Genomic DNA, 20,558 nt, shown 5'->3' on the forward strand with positions numbered 1-20,558 from the left:
AATAAGTGAACGACTGCCTATGTGAATAATAAGTGAATGACTGCCTGTGTGAATAATAAGTGAATGACTGCCTGTGTGAATAATAAGTGAATGACTGCCTGTGTGAATAATAAGTGAATGACTGCCTATGTGAATAATAAGTGAATGACTGCCTGTGTGAATAATAAGTGAATGACTGCCTGTGTGAATAATAAGTGAATGACTGCCTGTGTGAATAATAAGTGAATGACTGCCTGTGTGAATAATAAGTGAATGACTGCCTGTGTGAATAATAAGTGAATGACTGCCTGTGTGAATAATAAGTGAATGACTGCCTATGTGAATAATAAGTGAATGACTGCCTGTGTGAATAATAAGTGAATGACTGCCTGTGTGAATGCCTATCAGTGAATGACTGCCTGTGTGAATAATAAGTGAATGACTGCCTGTGTGAATAATAAGTGAATGACTGCCTATGTGAATAATAAGTGAATGACTGCCTGTGTGAATAATAAGTGAATGACTGCCTGTGTGAATAATAAGTGAATGACTGCCTGTGTGAATGCCTATCAGTGAATGACTGCCTGTGTGAATAATAAGTGAATGACTGCCTGTGTGAATAATAAGTGAACGACTGCCTATGTGAATAATAAGTGAATGACTGCCTGTGTGAATAATAAGTGAATGACTGCCTGTGTGAATAATAAGTGAATGACTGCCTGTGTGAATAATAAGTGAATGACTGCCTATGTGAATAATAAGTGAATGACTGCCTGTGTGAATAATAAGTGAATGACTGCCTGTGTGAATAATAAGTGAATGACTGCCTGTGTGAATAATAAGTGAATGACTGCCTGTGTGAATAATAAGTGAATGACTGCCTGTGTGAATAATAAGTGAATGACTGCCTGTGTGAATAATAAGTGAATGACTGCCTATGTGAATAATAAGTGAATGACTGCCTGTGTGAATAATAAGTGAATGACTGCCTGTGTGAATGCCTATCAGTGAATGACTGCCTGTGTGAATAATAAGTGAATGACTGCCTGTGTGAATAATAAGTGAATGACTGCCTATGTGAATAATAAGTGAATGACTGCCTGTGTGAATAATAAGTGAATGACTGCCTGTGTGAATAATAAGTGAATGACTGCCTGTGTGAATAATAAGTGAATGACTGCCTATGTGAATAATAAGTGAATGACTGCCTGTGTGAATAATAAGTGAATGACTGCCTGTGTGAATAATAAGTGAATGACTGCCTGTGTGAATAATAAGTGAATGACTGCCTGTGTGAATAATAAGTGAATGACTGCCTGTGTGAATAATAAGTGAATGACTGCCTATGTGAATAATAAGTGAATGACTGCCTGTGTGAATAATAAGTGAATGACTGCCTGTGTGAATGCCTATCAGTGAATGACTGCCTGTGTGAATAATAAGTGAATGACTGCCTGTGTGAATAATAAGTGAATGACTGCCTATGTGAATAATAAGTGAATGACTGCCTGTGTGAATAATAAGTGAATGACTGCCTGTGTGAATAATAAGTGAATGACTGCCTGTGTGAATAATAAGTGAATGACTGCCTGTGTGAATGCCTATCAGTGAATGACTGCCTGTGTGAATAATAAGTGAATGACTGCCTGTGTGAATAATAAGTGAACGACTGCCTATGTGAATAATAAGTGAATGACTGCCTGTGTGAATAATAAGTGAATGACTGCCTGTGTGAATAATAAGTGAATGACTGCCTGTGTGAATAATAAGTGAATGACTGCCTATGTGAATAATAAGTGAATGACTGCCTGTGTGAATAATAAGTGAATGACTGCCTGTGTGAATAATAAGTGAATGACTGCCTGTGTGAATAATAAGTGAATGACTGCCTGTGTGAATAATAAGTGAATGACTGCCTGTGTGAATAATAAGTGAATGACTGCCTATGTGAATAATAAGTGAATGACTGCCTGTGTGAATAATAAGTGAATGACTGCCTGTGTGAATGCCTATCAGTGAATGACTGCCTGTGTGAATAATAAGTGAATGACTGCCTGTGTGAATAATAAGTGAATGACTGCCTATGTGAATAATAAGTGAATGACTGCCTGTGTGAATAATAAGTGAATGACTGCCTGTGTGAATAATAAGTGAATGACTGCCTGTGTGAATAATAAGTGAATGACTGCCTGTGTGAATAATAAGTGAATGACTGCCTATGTGAATAATAAGTGAATGACTGCCTGTGTGAATAATAAGTGAATGACTGCCTGTGTGAATAATAAGTGAATGACTGCCTATGTGAATAATAAGTGAATGACTGCCTGTGTGAATAATAAGTGAATGACTGCCTGTGTGAATAATAAGTGAATGACTGCCTATGTGAATAATAAGTGAATGACTGCCTGTGTGAATAATAAGTGAATGACTGCCTATGTGAATAATAAGTGAATGACTGCCTGTGTGAATAATAAGTGAATGACTGCCTGTGTGAATAATAAGTGAATGACTGCCTGTGTGAATGCCTATCAGTGAATGACTGCCTGTGTGAATAATAAGTGAATGCCTGCCTGTGTGAATAATAAGTGAATGACTGCCTATGTGAATAATAAGTGAATGACTGCCTGTGTGAATAATAAGTGAATGACTGCCTGTGTGAATAATAAGTGAATGACTGCCTGTGTGAATAATAAGTGAATGACTGCCTGTGTGAATAATAAGTGAATGACTGCCTGTGTGAATAATAAGTGAATGACTGCCTATGTGAATAATAAGTGAATGACTGCCTGTGTGAATAATAAGTGAATGACTGCCTGTGTGAATAATAAGTGAATGACTGCCTGTGTGATTTAAGTCTTAAGACACGTGTCGATATAAGGTTAAATCATGCAGTGAAATAAAGAAAAGAAACGCAATAAAAACATTGTCGAGTGACTCATTCCAACCAACATCTACGTTGTATCTCAGGAAGGTAGATAGCTTAATCATTGCTAGAGAAAGACAGTAGGGAAGGTGAGATTTCACAAAGCCTAGTTGTGGCGCTCTGTCTAGCTGGTGTTGGGGGGGCAGAGAGGCGTAAATTAAGATGAATTGGCCATAGCTCTAAAAAGGAGGAGAGGAGGAGAGGAGGAGAGGAGCAACAGGACAGATGAATCCACTCTGCACCAGCTGGCATCCTCTCCTCCGTTGTATTCCATCCTCCTCTTCTTTCCTCTCTCTTTCACCTTCTGCTCTTCTTAAACCTCACCTGAGATGAATGTTCTCTTTTTCTGGATGAATGAGTTGTGGGTGGTTATTGTGGCAGACATACCACAAACAAATACAACCCCCCACCCCCAACGCACATACAAACACGTCCGTAGAAGTAGAACAGACGTTGGGCCGCTGGTGTTGATACATTAACATTCTACAACGTTTCTTTTAAGGCGACATCGGTTGTCTTATTAGAGGTGGCTGGGAAAAATCAATAGGGAGCAAGGGGTGGAGAAAGCGAGCCTCACACAAAAGAGAGGAGAGGAGAACGAGAGAGGGAGGATAAACATGCCCTTTTTAGCTATTCGGGCCCCAAAGGCAGGCGAGTGGATCTCCACAGTTACCCATTCCGATAGTATAGCACTCCGTTAGAATCCCTAATGCACTCGTTCACATTATTAACAGAGAGAGGCGAGGGAAGGAGCCGATAGCCTGATTCACACTGGAATCTCTCAGACTATGGCTGGAACGTTCGACAGCTCAGCCAGGGATACAATGCAATGGATTAGAATGAACGGCTGCAGTAAGACTAGAGCTGAGCCTTGGCCCGGGAAATTAAAAACTCAATTAAAAAGAAGCATTTTCCATTTTAGTGGAAAATATACATTCTTCAAATGTTATTTGTCATCTGTCCCTTTCCTATCTTAAAACGAAATATGCGTCATTACTGTTTTCTGAAAGGGTTCCATTTTAATTGAAGGTTGTGCAAACGTCAATGCATACACATCATTCCATTCCCCCGTAAAGGGACGTTAAGATCAGTGTATATTGAATTCTTAAAAGATCAGAAATGTTGGTGCTTTTCTCTCAATAACAGCAATGTATTTCTGTTTGAACAGAACACTTGAGCTAGTCAAACTATTCAGACTACACGTTAATAGAATCTCCCTCCATTTCCAAACTCTGTGTTGGTAATGTTTCATGCTCCTGACAGATCGAGTAAAGCATGATAGTTATATGAAAGTCGATTTTGAAAGATGACTGCTTTTGTATTGCAAATGAACTAGATATTGAGAATATAAGCTGGGATGGGTACTATTTTATTTGTAATGTGGCCTGCAACAATTTTAATGAGGCAATGGGTCTGTAAATGTTCCATCTAAAACATACTGTTAGGATAGGTCAAAGTCATTTCAAACATACCACCCCCATCATTCAAAAAGGCACTTCAATAAATCCCATGAGGACCTATTTGAGATGTATTCATAACACTACAGTATGTAAGGCTTGAGTGCCATTAAGGAATTATTAGTAATGGCATGTTATTTCAGGACAGATTTGGAAGTGGTCTCGAGTGGCGCAGCGGTCTAAGACACTGCATTTCAGTAATAGAGGTGTCACTACAGACTCTGGTTCAATTCCAGGCTGTATCATAGCCGGCCGTGATTAGGAATCCTGTAGCGCGGCGCACAATTGGCCCAGCGTTGTACGGGCTAGGGTTGGGCTGGAATAGGCCGTCATTGAAAATAAGAAATTGTTCTTAACTGGCTTGCCTAGTTAAAAAAAGTTCAAATTAAAAAATGGTCTACCCTATTTGGTGACAAAATATTCATCATATTTTTGTTAATTTGTTTACTCTTTTGTTTGAACATTTCTTCATTCAATAATCTACTAATTCAGATGACTAGTATTTACTTCTGCCCAGAGTACATATAGAATTACTCCTCTATATATGCTTGTGTCCAGGTCTAGGGGGACCTACAGTCAATACCTTTCAAGACCCCCTGGTATCTCGGCTTCACACATGACAGGGGTTCAAGACCATAACCCTCAATCCCTTCCCTTTCACTCCTTCTTTTCTCTCCATTTTTTCCCCCTCTTTTAACTCCCTCTTTTCAGAGGACATAGAGAGGGAGACTATTGATTTCTCATCATGAGTTGTCATGTCAGAGCACATTCTCTTTCAGTTCCCTGGTATTGACAACCTGGTCTGTTGGCTTTTCCCTGGCTCTGGCTGGCTCGAGAAAGAAGCCTGTACAGTTTGTGCTTCTAAAGTGGACTTTTTTCATTATTTCTTTTTACCTCAGGATTTTTGGGGGTGGTGGAGACAGATATGATGGCTTTGAAATCCTTCAAGCCTTCCCACACACACACCTAACTTGGATGTTGCCAGTTGAAGAGAAAAAAAATAAATAAAAAATGCCGATTGATGTCGTTGGGGCTGAAGAATCCTCAAAAAAATTGGTCTGAAAAAAATGCTACAGAAGTCTCAGACTTCATGGACAGACATGCAGTGGATAGAGTCCTCTGAGTTCAAACGCAATATCTTTGAAGTAAAACTTGCTTCAAAGCCATGTGACTTGTTAAGGCAAGAGCATTCCTGGCAACATGTGAGGAAATGCGTCTTGACAACATAATAGTAATAATGTGATATCAATTGCCTTGCCTCTGATTATTATTAGCTCAATTCTAATTTTGCATTTTTATTTTATTTATTTTATTTATCCGTTATTTTAGCTGGTAAGTTGACTGAGAACATGTTCTCATTTACAGCAAAGACCTGGGGAATAGTTACAGGGGAGAGGAGGGGGATGAATGAGCCAATTGTAAACTGGGGATTATTAGGTGACTGTGATGGTTTGAGGGCCAGATTGGGAATTTAGCCAGGACACCAGGGTTAACACCCCTATTCTTACGATAAGTGCCATGGGATCTTTAATGACCTCAGAGAGTCAGGACACCCGTTTAACGTCCCATCCAAAAGACGGCACCCGTACACAGGGCAGTGTCCCCAAACACTGCCCTGGGGCATTGGGATATGTTTTTAGACCAGAGGAAAGAGTGCCTATTACTGGCCCTACAACACCACTTCCTTCCAGCAGCATCTGTTCTCCCATCCAGGGACTGACCAGGACCAACCCTGCTTAGCTTCAGAAGCAAGCCAGCAGTGGAATGCAGGGTGGTATCATGATGATGTGGCTGATTACACTTTGCTTCTTGAAAGTCCAATATCTTAAACTTGATTGCTGACATGCAAAACATTTTGGGACTGTATGAACAGTGGACTAATGAGAAAAAAATTGACAATTTATTACTTTCAAGCCCACTTGCCTGACAAGCTAACAAATGGGATCCTATACTATTCTGTTGAGTTACTTCAAAATCACATTTGAATTCATTACTTCTAGGTTTTGAATACATCCAACCAATCACAGCCTCAGCATCCCTGTTACCCACAAGACACCATAAAGTGATAACACATTAATCATCTCCAATAACTTTCTATACTTACCGCGTCTCTCTGCAAAGCCGAGCCGTCGTTACTGGTCCTTCAGTTCCTCCACCTCTGACATGTTCTGTTTCCGGATGAAAACACATCAAGACAGAAAGCAGTGAGTGGGGGCCATCCCGCTGCACTAGCTGGTAGCGTGGGAGGAGGCTAATTGCTAATTGGCTCCAGTAGATGGAGGTTGAAGATACTGCACCACTGAATTAACCTCTAGCGCCAACTAGCTAAGGGGTAGGTGTAGGATAGGGTAGGGTTGAGTTATAGTTGTGACGAAGGCTACAGGCTAAACTGTTTGGTCTCTCTGGTGGCTAATGTTTGGAATAAGAAAAATCAAAGCATGTACACTTTCTGTGTTTTCTTTCCCCTTGTTAAGGATTGGCCTCTTCGAGAGCAATAGTCTTCCTCATATTCAGAAAATAAACGGTCTCTCCATGTTCTCTGCATGTTCTCTGCAGATACCTGGGAGGTCTACAAGAGGAGGCCTGGCTAGCTACGTCACAGCCAGAAACAAAATGGCTGTCGACAGTCAATCTCCCAAAGAGACAACAGTAACATCAAAAGCCCAGGGCAGGATTTGGATTAGCGGTGTCTAGCTGTTTTGATCTACGACCCCCAGAAACGTCACAAGAGTCGTCTGAAGGTAACCAGGTACTGGGCAGTAAAAATGAATGTGTTAAAAACAAAGGGGTTAAATATGGGTCACATCTCTCTGACACTTCATAACACACTTCCTTTAGATTTATTTTTGACCAACTGTTTTGCCATTTATGAAAGTATTATTCAAAAGGTTTCTATTGGCTAATAGCAGTAAGGCCAAATTCAATGTTTCATCAAATAATACTTAAACAAATTTTTTATACCTACAGGGGTTTTAAGAATCCCAATCAAATAGATGAAATATCCATGGTATGAAAATCTTAAAACCATTCCATATGTTAGCTGAGTAGAACGCCCCCTCCCCCCCCCACATGCATGCACTACCACCCTCCCACACAAACTCTTGTTATCCTTAAATCGCTATCTGAAGGACTGGGCAAGAGAACACCAATGATGTACACTACAACAGCAGAAATCTCCAGTATTGATAAACCCCCCCCACTGCACCCTGCCCACAGCCCCCTCCTAAAGGAGTAAGTCGGGTTTAAAGCAGCCTTGTGGGAAAATTGCATTTGTTCTCTTTCCTTGTTTGTCTTTTCTTGTTCTTTGCTGTGGAAGCAAATAATCGAAGAAGACTGAAAACTAATTGTGAGGGCTTGGGCGTACTTTTGCTGTTGAAAGCATTAAAAGTCTACCCAGAACTTCCCTCTTCTCCCCTCTGGCCCTCTGTCCAAGCCCTTCTGACTTAGTGGTACGCTCTTTGCCTGAAACTTGGCTGAGACGAGCTAGGATAATGGGAAAAGTTCAGCTTAAACTGCACTCCCCGAGTGTACATATGTAGAAATGACCTCAACTAACCTGTGCCCCAGCACATTGACTCGGTACCGGTGCCCCCTGTATATAGCCTCGTTATTGTGTTACTTTTATTATTACGTTTTATTTTAGTCTACTTGGTAAACATTTTCTTCTTCTTGAACTGCACCGTTGGTTAAAGGCTTGTAAGTCAGCATTTCACGGTAAAGTCTACACTTGTTGTATTCGGCGCACGTGACAAATAACGTTGGATTTGGTCTGATTAATTGAAAAAATATATAAAAAAATCTCTTCTGTCACATAATGAAATCAAATAAACTTCCCGCAAGCAAATAGTTTACCTCACCCTTGGCACGGCTGGGTACTTTAATGAAAGGGATGTATTTGAAGCACAGGCTTACTGCCTGACAGTGTTCATTGGGTTGTTATTCAGTTGGGGGCCATGAAGTGTCTACATTACAGTCGTGTAAAGTCAAATATTTGGCTTTTGTGGACTGACGGGCGGGCGGAGAGACAGACTTCTCTGCTCTGTTAATATTGCGGTGAAATTAGTTAATAGGCTTTAACTGCAGACACACAAGGTACACCCACATTACTCACCATAACCTACTCTGTCACCTGGCCATGTACAGCTTGCTCATTCAGCCACAAAATAACTAATCTCACACCTGATACTGCAGCCCAGAGCTCTAGACCTTGTTCCAGTCCACTGTCTCGTGTTAGCCTGGCTGTGACTCTGTACATGAGACAAACCACTCCAAGGATGTAATGCACATGGCATTTTGACTTAGGAGCACTAGTGGCGGTTAGATAAAACATTCAATGGTTACATCTGTGTCATTGTTTCAAGTCTGGTGTGCTCAGGCTGGTATTACATTTGTATCATTTGAGGGGCGGCGCATCATGAACAAAGTCATTTGTATCATTTTAATTTGTCTGTGAAAACCATTAGCAAAGTCTTCTTAGGCTTAGCCAGAGTCATTTATTTCATAAAGTATGGCTCTGGGCTTAACTATACCACAGCCTCTGGTACAGTACGGCTCTGGGCTTAACTATACCACAGCCTCTGGTACAGTGTGGCTCTGGTTTTAACTATACCACAGCCTCTGGTACAGTGTGGCTCTGGGCTTAACTATACCACAGCCTCTGGTACAGTGTGGCTCTGGGCTTAACTATACCACAGCCTCTGGTACAGTATGGCTCTGGGCTTAACTATACCACAGCCTCTGGTACAGTGTGGCTCTGGGCTTAACTATAACACAGCCTCTGGTACAGTGTGGCTCTGGGATTAACTATACCACAGCCTCTGGTACAGTATGGCTCTGGGCTTAACTATACCACAACCTCTGGTACAGTGTGGCTCTGGGCTTAACTATACCACAACCTCTGGTACAGTATGGCTCTGGGCTTAACTATACCACAGCCTCTGGTACAGTGTGGCTCTGGGCTTAACTATACCACAGCCTCTGGTACAGTGTGGCTCTGGGCTTAACTATACCACAGCCTCTGGTACAGTATGGCTCTGGGCTTAACTATACCACAGCCTCTGGTACAGTGTGGCTCTGGGCTTAACTATACCACAGCCTCTGCCATAGAAACAAACAGAGCATTGAGCAGTGTCCGTGGTTACACCTTTACAATGCAGAAGACCTCTCGTCTGTAGCCCAAACCATTCAAAAACTAAAGACCTATTTTACCGGATCTAGCTACATTTTCTTCTTTCTGGTGCAGAGTCGCAGGACGATCTTAAAAGGCTATACACAAATTAACAATCATGAGTAAGGAACTACTAAAATATTTCAAATAAACCCTATTTAATCTATTTTTTAAAAATTCACAGGAAATAGATGGTTTGCAGAATGGATCAGATGAGATGGAGTTCGTTACCAGTAAGTGTACATCCCATCAAGGTGTGCCACGTTTCAAAAAGGTTGGGGATAACTGCCATATCCACTCCTCAGTAACAGTAGTGAGAGTGAGAGGAGTGACATCTCAAACAGGAAAGAAGGTAGGGGTTTTTGTATTGATATCCTAGGAACACACATACAAAGCCCTGTAAGGGGAGGGAGCGTGCAGCGTTGCTGTAAGGGATTTGTGAGGGGAGGGAGCGTGAAGTGTTGCTGTAAGGGTTTGTGAGGGGAGGGAGCGTGAAGTGTTGCTGTAAGGGTTTGTGAGGGGAGGGAGCGTGAAGTGTTGCTGTAAGGGATTTGTGAGGGGAGGGAGCGTGAAGTGTTGCTGTAAGGGTTTGTGAGGGGAGGGAGCGTGAAGTGTTGCTGTAAGGGTTTGTGAGGGGAGGGAGCGTGAAGTGTTGCTGTAAGGGTTTGTGAGGGGAGGGAGCATGAAGTGTTGCTGTAAGGGTTTGTGAGGGGAGGGAGCGTGAAGTGTTGCTGTAAGGGCTTTATGAGGGGAGGGAACATGAAGTGTTGCTGTAAGAGCTTTGTGAGGGGAGGGAGTATGAAGTGTTGCTGTAAGGGCTTTGTGAGGTGAGGGAGCATGCAGTGTGCCACGTTTCAACAATTTTGGGGATAACTGCCATATCCACTCCTCAGTAACAGTAGTGAGAGTGAGAGGAGTGACATCTCAAACAGGAAAGAAGGTAGGGGTTTTTGTATTGATATCCTAGGAACACACATACAAAGCCCTGTAAGGGGAGGGAGCGTGCAGCGTTGCTGTAAGGGCTTTATGAAAGGGAGTGTGAAGCGTTGCTGTAAGGGTATTGTGAGGCGAAGGAGCGTGAAGTGTTGCTGTAAGGGCTTTGTGAGGAGAGGGAGCGTGAAGTGTTGCTGTAAGGGATGTGAAAGGGAGCGTGAAGTGTTGCTGTAAGGGCTTTGTGAAAGGAAGCGTGAAGTGTTGCTGTAAGGGATTTTTGAGGGGAGGGAGCATGAAGTGTTGCTGTAAGGGCTTTATGAAAGGAAGCGTGAAGTGTTGCTGTAAGGGCTTTATGAGGGGAGGGAGCATGAAGTGTTGCTGTAAGGGCTTTATGAAAGGGAGTGTGAAGTGTTGCTGTAAGGGCTTATGAGGGGAGGGAGCGTGAAGTGTTGCTGTAAGGGCTTATGAGGGGAGGGAGCGTGAAGTGTTGCTGTAAGGGCTTATGAGGGGAGGGAGCGTGAAGTGTTGCTGTAAGGGCTTATGAGGGGAGGGAGCGTGAAGTGTTGCTGTAAGGGATTTGTGCGGGGAGGGAGCGTGAAGTGTTGCTGTAAGGGCTTATGAGGGGAGGGAGCGTGAAGTGTTGCTGTAAGGGCTTATGAGGGGAGGGAGCGTGAAGTGTTGCTGTAAGGGATTTGTGCGGGGAGGGAGCGTGAAGTGTTGCTGTAAGGGATTTGTGAGGGGAGGGAGCGTGAAGTGTTGCTGTAAGGGCTTTATGAGGGGAGGGAACATGAAGTGTTGCTGTAAGAGCTTTGTGAGGGGAGGGAGTATGAAGTGTTGCTGTAAGGGCTTTGTGAGGTGAGGGAGCATGCAGTGTGCCACGTTTCAACAATTTTGGGGATAACTGCCATATCCACTCCTCAGTAACAGTAGTGAGAGTGAGAGGAGTGACATCTCAAACAGGAAAGAAGGTAGGGGTTTTTGTATTGATATCCTAGGAACACACATACAAAGCCCTGTAAGGGGAGGGAGCGTGCAGCGTTGCTGTAAGGGCTTTATGAAAGGGAGTGTGAAGCGTTGCTGTAAGGGTATTGTGAGGCGAAGGAGCGTGAAGTGTTGCTGTAAGGGCTTTGTGAGGAGAGGGAGCGTGAAGTGTTGCTGTAAGGGATGTGAAAGGGAGCGTGAAGTGTTGCTGTAAGGGCTTTGTGAAAGGAAGCGTGAAGTGTTGCTGTAAGGGATTTTTGAGGGGAGGGAGCATGAAGTGTTGCTGTAAGGGCTTTATGAAAGGAAGCGTGAAGTGTTGCTGTAAGGGCTTTATGAGGGGAGGGAGCATGAAGTGTTGCTGTAAGGGCTTTATGAAAGGGAGTGTGAAGTGTTGCTGTAAGGGCTTATGAGGGGAGGGAGCGTGAAGTGTTGCTGTAAGGGCTTATGAGGGGAGGGAGCGTGAAGTGTTGCTGTAAGGGCTTATGAGGGGAGGGAGCGTGAAGTGTTGCTGTAAGGGCTTATGAGGGGAGGGAGCGTGAAGTGTTGCTGTAAGGGATTTGTGCGGGGAGGGAGCGTGAAGTGTTGCTGTAAGGGCTTATGAGGGGAGGGAGCGTGAAGTGTTGCTGTAAGGGCTTATGAGGGGAGGGAGCGTGAAGTGTTGCTGTAAGGGATTTGTGCGGGGAGGGAGCGTGAAGTGTTGCTGTAAGGGATTTGTGAGGGGAGGGAGCGTGAAGTGTTGCTGTAATGGCTTTGTGAGGTGAGGGAGTGTGAAGTGTTGCTGTAAGGGATTTGTGAGGGGAGGGAGCGTGAAGTGTTGCTGTAAGGGCTTTGTGAGGGGAGGGAGCGTGAAGTGTTGCTGTAAGGGATTTGTGAGGGGAGGGAGCGTGAAGTGTTGCTGTAAGGGCTTTGTGAGGTGAGGGAGTGTGAGGTGTTGCTATTAAGGGATTTGTGAGGGGAGGGAGCGTGAAGTGTTGCTGTAGGGGCTTTGTGAGGTGAGGGAGTGTGAAGTGTTGCTGTAAGGGATTTGTGAGGGGAGGGAACATGAAGTGTTGCTGTAAGGGCTTTGTGAGGGGAGGGAGCGTGAAGTGTTGCTGTAGGGGCTTTGTGAGGTGAGGGAGTGTGAAGTGTTGCTGTAGGGGCTTTGTGAGGTGAGGGAGTGTGAAGTGTTGCTGTAAGGGATTTGTAGGCAAGGAATCAACAAGGGAGATGAGTTTTATTTGGAAAGGTCAGGCCTCCTGCGAGAGATGGAGAGAGGGAAGGAGGGATGGAGGGAAGGAAGGAGAGAGATAATCTGATTCATCAGTGTCACTCGTCAGCTCGGGAGGCACAGTGCTGGTGCAGCCGACCGGGGAATCAGAGTTTCCATCAGCCACACACATGGGAGGGCGACGAGACTCACCGTCGGCATACTGGAGACTGAAGACCCACACATATACTGATACTAATGTACACACACACACTGACAGACACCGATACTGATGTACTCACACAGATACTGATGTACACACACATATACTGATACTGATGTACACACTGACAGACACCGATACTGATGTACTCACACAGATACTGATGTACACACACATATACTGATACACACACACATATACTGATACACACACACAGATACTGATACTGATGTACACACACAGATACTGATACACACACAGATACTGATACACACGCACAGACACCGATACTGATGTACACACACAGATACTGATACTGATGTACACACACAGATACTGATACTGATGTACACACACAGACACAGATACTGATGTACACACACACACTGACAGACAGGGTTGGAAGAGTGTTATGCATATGTGCATTTCGTTTTTGCATGTTCAGGCGCGCGTGTGCACATGTGCATCTGTGATTGCCCGCGAATGTGTGTGTGTATATACAAATGCCTGGCATGGCCTCACTCGGGATGTGCCAACTCACCAGCTCTAGTCTGCGTGGCGCAGGGGGTCTGGCAGGGAGTCTGCTGAGAGAATAAGACCGCGGTCAGGAAGTCTGCTCCCGGAGAACAATACACAGAGCCAGACAGACAGTAAGACAGACACCCAGGCAGGCATCCACACAACACAGCAGCTCTGTGCTGCAGCCTTCTGCTTGTCCCATTCTGAAGCTGACAAATCACTGACTGCTACACGTTTTCATCCAGATTAGCGAATTGACTGAGTGCTGGCACTGGCTGGCGTGTGGTTAGATTCTCTCACTCTTTCTCTCTCTCGCCCTCTCTCTCACTTCATTAGCTTGGGTAACTTTCATGCACACGTGCCTACATTACAGCTATTTCAGATGGTCAGTATTGGGGGGAACGCTCAGTAGTTTTGCATGGTGAATGCTAACAGATGGTCTGATACTGGGGCCAGGTTTATGTAGCCTCTGGTCAACAGTGTTGGAGTAAGCACACAAACAAACACACAGACAAGCTAACAAACCCAGGAAGTGCCTCTTTAAAATCCACGTGTCCTTATCAGCTGTCAGAGTTCACCCCCCTTGATCCTTATTTCATATGACACTTCCATTCTGGACAGTAAACTGGTCTCTCCCATAAAAGAGATATTACATCTCACCAGGACTACCTTTATAGAAAATTAAGATAAACAGAAATAAATCATGAATTAGAGACAAAACTTTAATAATTACCGACCATCAAATATTCTCAGAATCCATTGCCCTGGTACAATGGCCCGTGTTCCCAGTGTCCTAGAGTAGGAGTGCTAATTTAGGATCCGTTTTGTGGTTTGGATCCTAATGAATAAGACAGGGAGACTCTTTGTGAATACAGGACAATGTGACACCCTGGGCTCTAACTATGCCTCAGCAGAGCTTGTGTTCTTTCCAGTGTGTTGGCGTTGATCGCCTTTGAAACATAATGAGGCGTACAGAAACACCATGCAAATAGATTCCTCCCAGCATGCCTCACTCCCGCCCAGCGGGAAGAGAAAGAGGGGGGGGGGGGGATATGTGAGTTGAATTCCTGGCTGTGATTCAACGTTATAGCCTAAGCTGTGTGTTGATGAATTATTCCCACAAGCACTCAGCCCATTTTTTACTTCACTCTAACTAACCGTCAAAACGATAAAATAAAATATTGTCTCACGCCATATCTAAAACAGTTATTGTTTATGGAAAACACAGCAGAGACTGTTACATACAGCGTCATACAGGAAGGAGCAGCTTCCAGTCACTGCTGAGGGTTTGCCAATTTGCTCTCCTTTAAAGCAAGAAAACTTAGTTGCTACATCAATTTTTGGACTTATAAATGAATGATACTGTATATACCCATTGATTCTTGAAGCATATAACTTATACATGCCTCATGAGCTTAGTTCAACGGTCATGCCCCATCAGAACCCAGAATATAAGTTTGTTTTACACCGATGTTTGTAAACAATGTACATGTAAACAAACACTACATAGAACAGATTCTCTCTTACCCTATTCTCTCTTATCCAGAACCTGCTGGATTTCAGCTGGAATTCTGTTCTACCTAATAATTCATTGCACCCATCTGGTGTCCCACGTCCAAATCAGTCCCTGATTAGAGAGGAACAATGAAAAAGTCCAGTTGAGTTTGAGGGCTGCATAGCCTCAAAACATGGTTAAACTGTAACAGCATGGGTATCAGTCATTGCATCCATAGCTCTGTCTATACACTTTGAGAGTGGTTACATTTCTCCAGGCACATCCCTTAGCTTTTTACAGACACAGAGGCGGGTTGACTGCTTTGTTATTGTTTCAATTAAGGATTTTAGCTATAAAATGTACACTAAGAAGTCATTTCACTTAAGGATTCGAACTTTAAATGTGGCCTAAGACATGCTTACCAGAACGTGGAGAGAGCAGAGTTGTTAAGATTTAGAAAGAAATAAAACTGAATAGGCCCTTTTTTCTAAATTGGATTGAAAAGGCTGTGCAGGAAATGCGGCTGGTGGACTCTCTGTGATCAGGACATTACTGTGAATAGCCGTAATGCTCATAATGCTCTGGCCCATGTTATTTAAAGAACACGCCAAGATAACCTTTTTACACTCTCTTTATGAGACCCTTTAGTCAAGAAACCCTTGTTGGAGCCTCTGTGGCTCTGAGAATAGGTGTGTGCCGGTTGATACTGCAGGTGCAGGGTACAAAGTTATGAATGAAAGATATAATAGAGACCTGCACTCTGTTAGAAAAGTCCTCAGTTGTATCGGGCAATGTTTTTTTTCAACCCAACAGTCTTTGACAGGCATTTGCATTACAGTATCTCACTGGTTCTCAATCCTGGTCCTGGGGACCCAAAAGGGTGCACATTTTTGTTTTTGCACTAGCACTACACAGCTGATTCAAATTATCAACTCATCAAAAGGCGTTGATGATTTGAGTCAGGTGTGTAGTGCTAGGGCAAAAACAAAAATGTGCACCCTTTTGGGTCCCCAGGACCAGGATTGAGAACCACTGCTGAGTATCTAGTTGTTTGGCCTTTGTGACTGTAACAAGGTTTTTGAGTCGATATTGTCCCACTGTACACAGGGTAAAGCATGTTTGCATTGAAACACTTGTAAGTTCCAAGAGTGTATTATACTTGATATAATTTATGTTAACTTACAAGTAAAATATTGTGTAATTTGGTCACCTATATGTTAGAAATTGAGAGTTCTCAACCCTTGTACAAGGAAACTTTCAGCCAAAGCCCCTCCCCTTTCCGATCTGTGTGGGCACACACACGTGAAGCACTGAAGGAGAAGATATGTCAAAATAACCAGTGACACAAACCCAAAGACCGGAACTACTGCTGCTTGTTATCTCACACATCCCATTCAGTCCCGGCAGATTCTTCAGTCTACATACAGAATCTGCCCACGGAGGATTATACTCGATACTGTACACAAGGCAAGACATGATTTCTCCGATTCTACTGGAGCACTCTATGATCCAGGAGTGTACTTATGTCAGCTCGGAGGGCTCAGCTTGGCCCTCGGGGACAACCTCTGAATATGACACATTGTAACCCGCCTCTGCTGCTTTAAGCCCCACCAGCCTTGTCGAGGATTTGGAGGGAGTCACACTTGTCTTAATTGAGTCCACGGTATCTTCAGTAGATGTAGGGCTGATGGAGGTGTCACTCGTTAAATGAGGCACAGTCAGAATCCCAAACAAGAGATGTTTTTTTTGCGACCCATGTGAAATTAGTGGTGGTTGGTTACCTAACCTGCTCATTACTTCGTATAATGTAGAGTAACTCTCTTTAAACCTCAAAAGAAAAACATGCCTAATCCATCGTCAAGAGTGGTTGAGTTCTACAGTATTTTGTAAGGTGGTCTGAGCTGCGAGTTTCACACTCAAAGAGCCAATGTACCTACAATAATTTACTGCGACATTTGTCGCCTTGATGCCAACAGATGCATCAGTATGTTCAGAACTCTTCATTCCTGGCTACACTCAAGGTGAGTTTTCCTATAATAACAAACGCCATGGTGAATTCGTTTAGCGAAGTCTGATTGAAAAACCCAGCCAACCCTAAAGCTAATGAATGTCTATATTGAGGATTAACTTCAACTTCCACGATTGTTGATCAACTTCCTTGAATGTGTAATTGAGTTAATTTGCCCTTTGGTGAGGGTATCCTTAATGAAACGTTTTACCTCACTGGGCTGGAATAGATGAAATACTGTAGATGGAATGAATAAGTCTTTCTCGCCCTCATGAGCCTTGGCATTCAACTTGTTTGTTTGTGTCTCACTCCGTAATCATCAACCTACAGTTCTCTGTTTTCAAGGTTCCCATCTTATATTGAAGCAAATGCTGATTTGAATTACAGTTAAGTTGACAAATAACACAGAGAAACAACTCTGGTAAATGAGCAAAGTTGAACAACATCTACTAATCATAACTTTTTTACCCTCTGACGACCTGAGGGTGGTGCGGGTCTGCCCAACTCATCACCGGGGGCAAAGTACCTGCCCTCCAGGACACCTACAGCACCCGATGTCACAGGAAGGCCAAAACGATCATCAAGGACTTCAACCATCCGAGTCACTGCCTGTTCACCCCGCTATCATCCAGAAGGCGAGGTCAGTACAGGTGCATCAAATCTGGGACTGAGACTGAAAAACAGCTTCTATCTCAAGGCCATCAGACTGTTAAATAGCCATCACTAGCCGGCTACCACCTTGTTATGCAACCCTGCACATTAGAGGCTGCTGCCCTATATACATAGAATCGCTGGCCACTTTAATAATGGAACACTAGTCACTTTAATAATGTTTAAATAATGTTCTTGTATACTGCTTTACTCATCTCATATGTATATACTGTATTCTACTCTATTGTATTTTAGTCAATGCCACTCTGACATTGCTCAATCTAATATTTATATATTTTCTTAACTACATTTTTTTACTTTCAGATGTGTGTGTATTGTTGTGAATTGTTAGATACTACTGCACCGTTGAAGCTAGGAACACAAGCATTACGCTACACCTGCAATAACATCTGCTAAATATGTGTATGTGACCAATTATATTTGATTAAATTTGATTTGATAACTAGTTGTTTTGTTATAAATGGTTCACGTACAAATGTTGACACACTTCAAGAGGCTTGTTACCGTCGGCGACTGCTCACACGGGGGATTATTTTGAAAACCCTTAAAACATTTTTCAACGCTGGAATAACCTGATTTTGATGGCCTAATGCTTTTCAATAAGTCCCAAGAGGGGGAGAGAGAAGAGGAGAGGAAAGAGGGGGAGAGAGAAGAGGAGAGGAAAGAGCATTTCACCTGGTTTCACTTTATCACCTAATCTCTTGGGAATCTTATTACAGTCGCTCGAAGACTAAGAGTCGGGTGGAGACAAAAACCTGCCAGTTTTACCCACCTCACAACGGTTGCGGAGTACGTAATTTCACAGCAATGACTCAGTCGGCATTGTCGCCCGTTTCCACCTCATTATTCTACAGGCATTACATATTCCACGTCGCATTTGCAGTCGCAGTGGCACATGCCCCAATTCCTTATAGCTTTTAGCTGCATATACAAGCAGTGTTATTAATCATATTCGGGGAGACGGATAGATAGCGATCTCTTCAGTTCACGCACGCACGCACACACACACACACACATAACCCATCCTCAACACTCCACTGATCAAGGTGCTAGCAGGTAATAAAGCATTTCTCCTCACTGCTCTTTTCATTTGACAGAAGGCAATGGTGTTGACGAGGTGAGCATTCTCGCTCAATTTTCCCCTGCTTCTTTCTTCCGTATGTTGTGCCTCTCCAGGGAGCTTGGAATACCACACTGTAGGTGTCACACTTGAGAAAACTCATTATTTCTACCACAGGTGGCAATTTTAAGGCAGGGAACGACAAGTCTTTGTGACCTAGCGGAGCTTAGGAAAGGCCTGATTGTGTGCTCCCGACAAAACATGACTGAATGTATAAATCGTTGATCTTCCATGCGTTTAGCGCACGTGTATAAACGAGGGGGGGGGGGGGGGGGGGGGGGGGGGTACGTGTTGGAGGAGAAGAAATATGCGTTTTGGGGGGGACACGTTGTGGGTGGGTGTGAAAAAAAGGGGGTAATTATTTTCTTCATTCCCTGCACAATTGGAGAGAGATCCACCCACTGGATGAATTGTGATGAATTGTGACCTGTGTTCTGTAGTCTAGTATACACACGTTGAACATACTAATGCTCCTCAGCTACAACAGGTTTAATACTGTAGTCTTACTAATGCTTCTCAACTACAACAGATTTAATACTGTAGTCTTACTAATGCTCCTCAGCTACAACAGGTGTAATATTGTAGTCTTACTAATGCTCCTCAGCTACAACAGGTCTAATGGTCTTACTAATGCTTCTCAACTACAACAGGTCTAATACTGTAGTCTTACTAATGCTCCTCAGTTACAACAGGTTTAATATTGTAGTCTTACTAATGCTCCTCAGCTACAACAGGTTTAATATTGTAGTCTTACTAATGCTTCTCAACTACAACAGGTCTAATACTGTAGTCTTTCTAATGCTCCTCAGCTACAACAGGTTTAATATTGTAGTCTTACTAATGCTTCTCAACTACAACAGGTCTAATACTGTAGTCTTTCTAATGCTCCTCAGCTACAACAGGTTTAATATTGTAGTCTTACTAATGCTTCTCAACTACAACAGGTCGAATACTGTAGTCTTACTAATGCTTCTCAACTACAACAGGTCTAATACTGTAGTCTTACTAATGCTTCTCAACTACAACAGGTTTAATACTGTAGTCTTACTAATGCTTCTCAGCTACAACAGGTTTAATATTGTAGTCTTACTAATGCTTCTCAACTACAACAGGTCTAATACTGTAGTCTTACTAATGCTCCTCAGCTACAACAGGTCTAATACTGTAGTCTTACTAATGCTCCTCAACTACAACCGGTCTAATGGTCTTACTAATGCTTCTCAACTACAACAGGTGTAATATTGTAGTCTTACTAATGCTCCTCAACTACAACAGGTCTAATGGTCTTACTAATGCTCCTCAGCTACAACAGGTCTAATGGTCTTACTAATGCTCCTCAGCTACAACAGGTCTAATACTGTAGTCTTACTAATGCTCCTCAGCTACAACAGGTCTAATACTGTAGTCTTACTAATGCTCCTCAGCTACAACAGGTCTAATGGTCTTACTAATGCTCCTCAGCTACAACAGGTCTAATACTGTAGTCTTACTAATGCTTCTCAACTACAACAGGTTTAATACTGTAGTCTTACTAATGCTCCTCAGCTACAACAGGTTTAATATTGTAGTCTTACTAATGCTTCTCAACTACAACAGGTCGAATACTGTAGTCTTTCTAATGCTCCTCAGCTACAACAGGTTTAATATTGTAGTCTTACTAATGCTCCTCAGCTACAACAGGTGTAATATTGTAGTCTTACTAATGCTTCTCAACTACAACAGGTCTAATAGTCTTACTAATGCTTCTCAACTACAACAGGTCTAATACCGTAGTCTTACTAATGCTCCCCAGTTACAACAGGTTTAATATTGTAGTCTTACTAATGCTTCTCAACTACAACAGGTCGAATACTGTAGTCTTACTAATGCTTCTCAACTACAACAGGTCTAATACT

At 43.0% G+C, this 20,558-nt stretch overlaps 1 protein-coding gene across 6 annotated transcripts in view; it reads right to left on the minus strand.

Moving 5' to 3' along the window:
- LOC110498640 (type II inositol 3,4-bisphosphate 4-phosphatase) overlaps positions 1-20,558 on the minus strand; it is a 355,960-nt gene that overhangs the window by 234,729 nt on the left and 100,673 nt on the right. For 5 of the 6 annotated variants that reach the window (XR_005037659.1, XM_036954244.1, XM_036954242.1 and 2 more), the window contains 2 exons: positions 13,391-13,433; positions 6,464-6,527 (listed from right to left, as the gene is read on the minus strand). The gene's annotated coding sequence lies outside the window, so the exon portion shown is untranslated. The remainder of the gene's footprint in view (positions 1-6,463; positions 6,528-13,390; positions 13,434-20,558) is intronic. The other variant, XM_036954243.1, reaches the window with a different exon arrangement.

The sequence above is a fragment of the Oncorhynchus mykiss genome, chromosome 19 (assembly GCF_013265735.2).
Source record: "Oncorhynchus mykiss isolate Arlee chromosome 19, USDA_OmykA_1.1, whole genome shotgun sequence".
Classification (NCBI taxonomy): domain Eukaryota; kingdom Metazoa; phylum Chordata; class Actinopteri; order Salmoniformes; family Salmonidae; genus Oncorhynchus; species Oncorhynchus mykiss.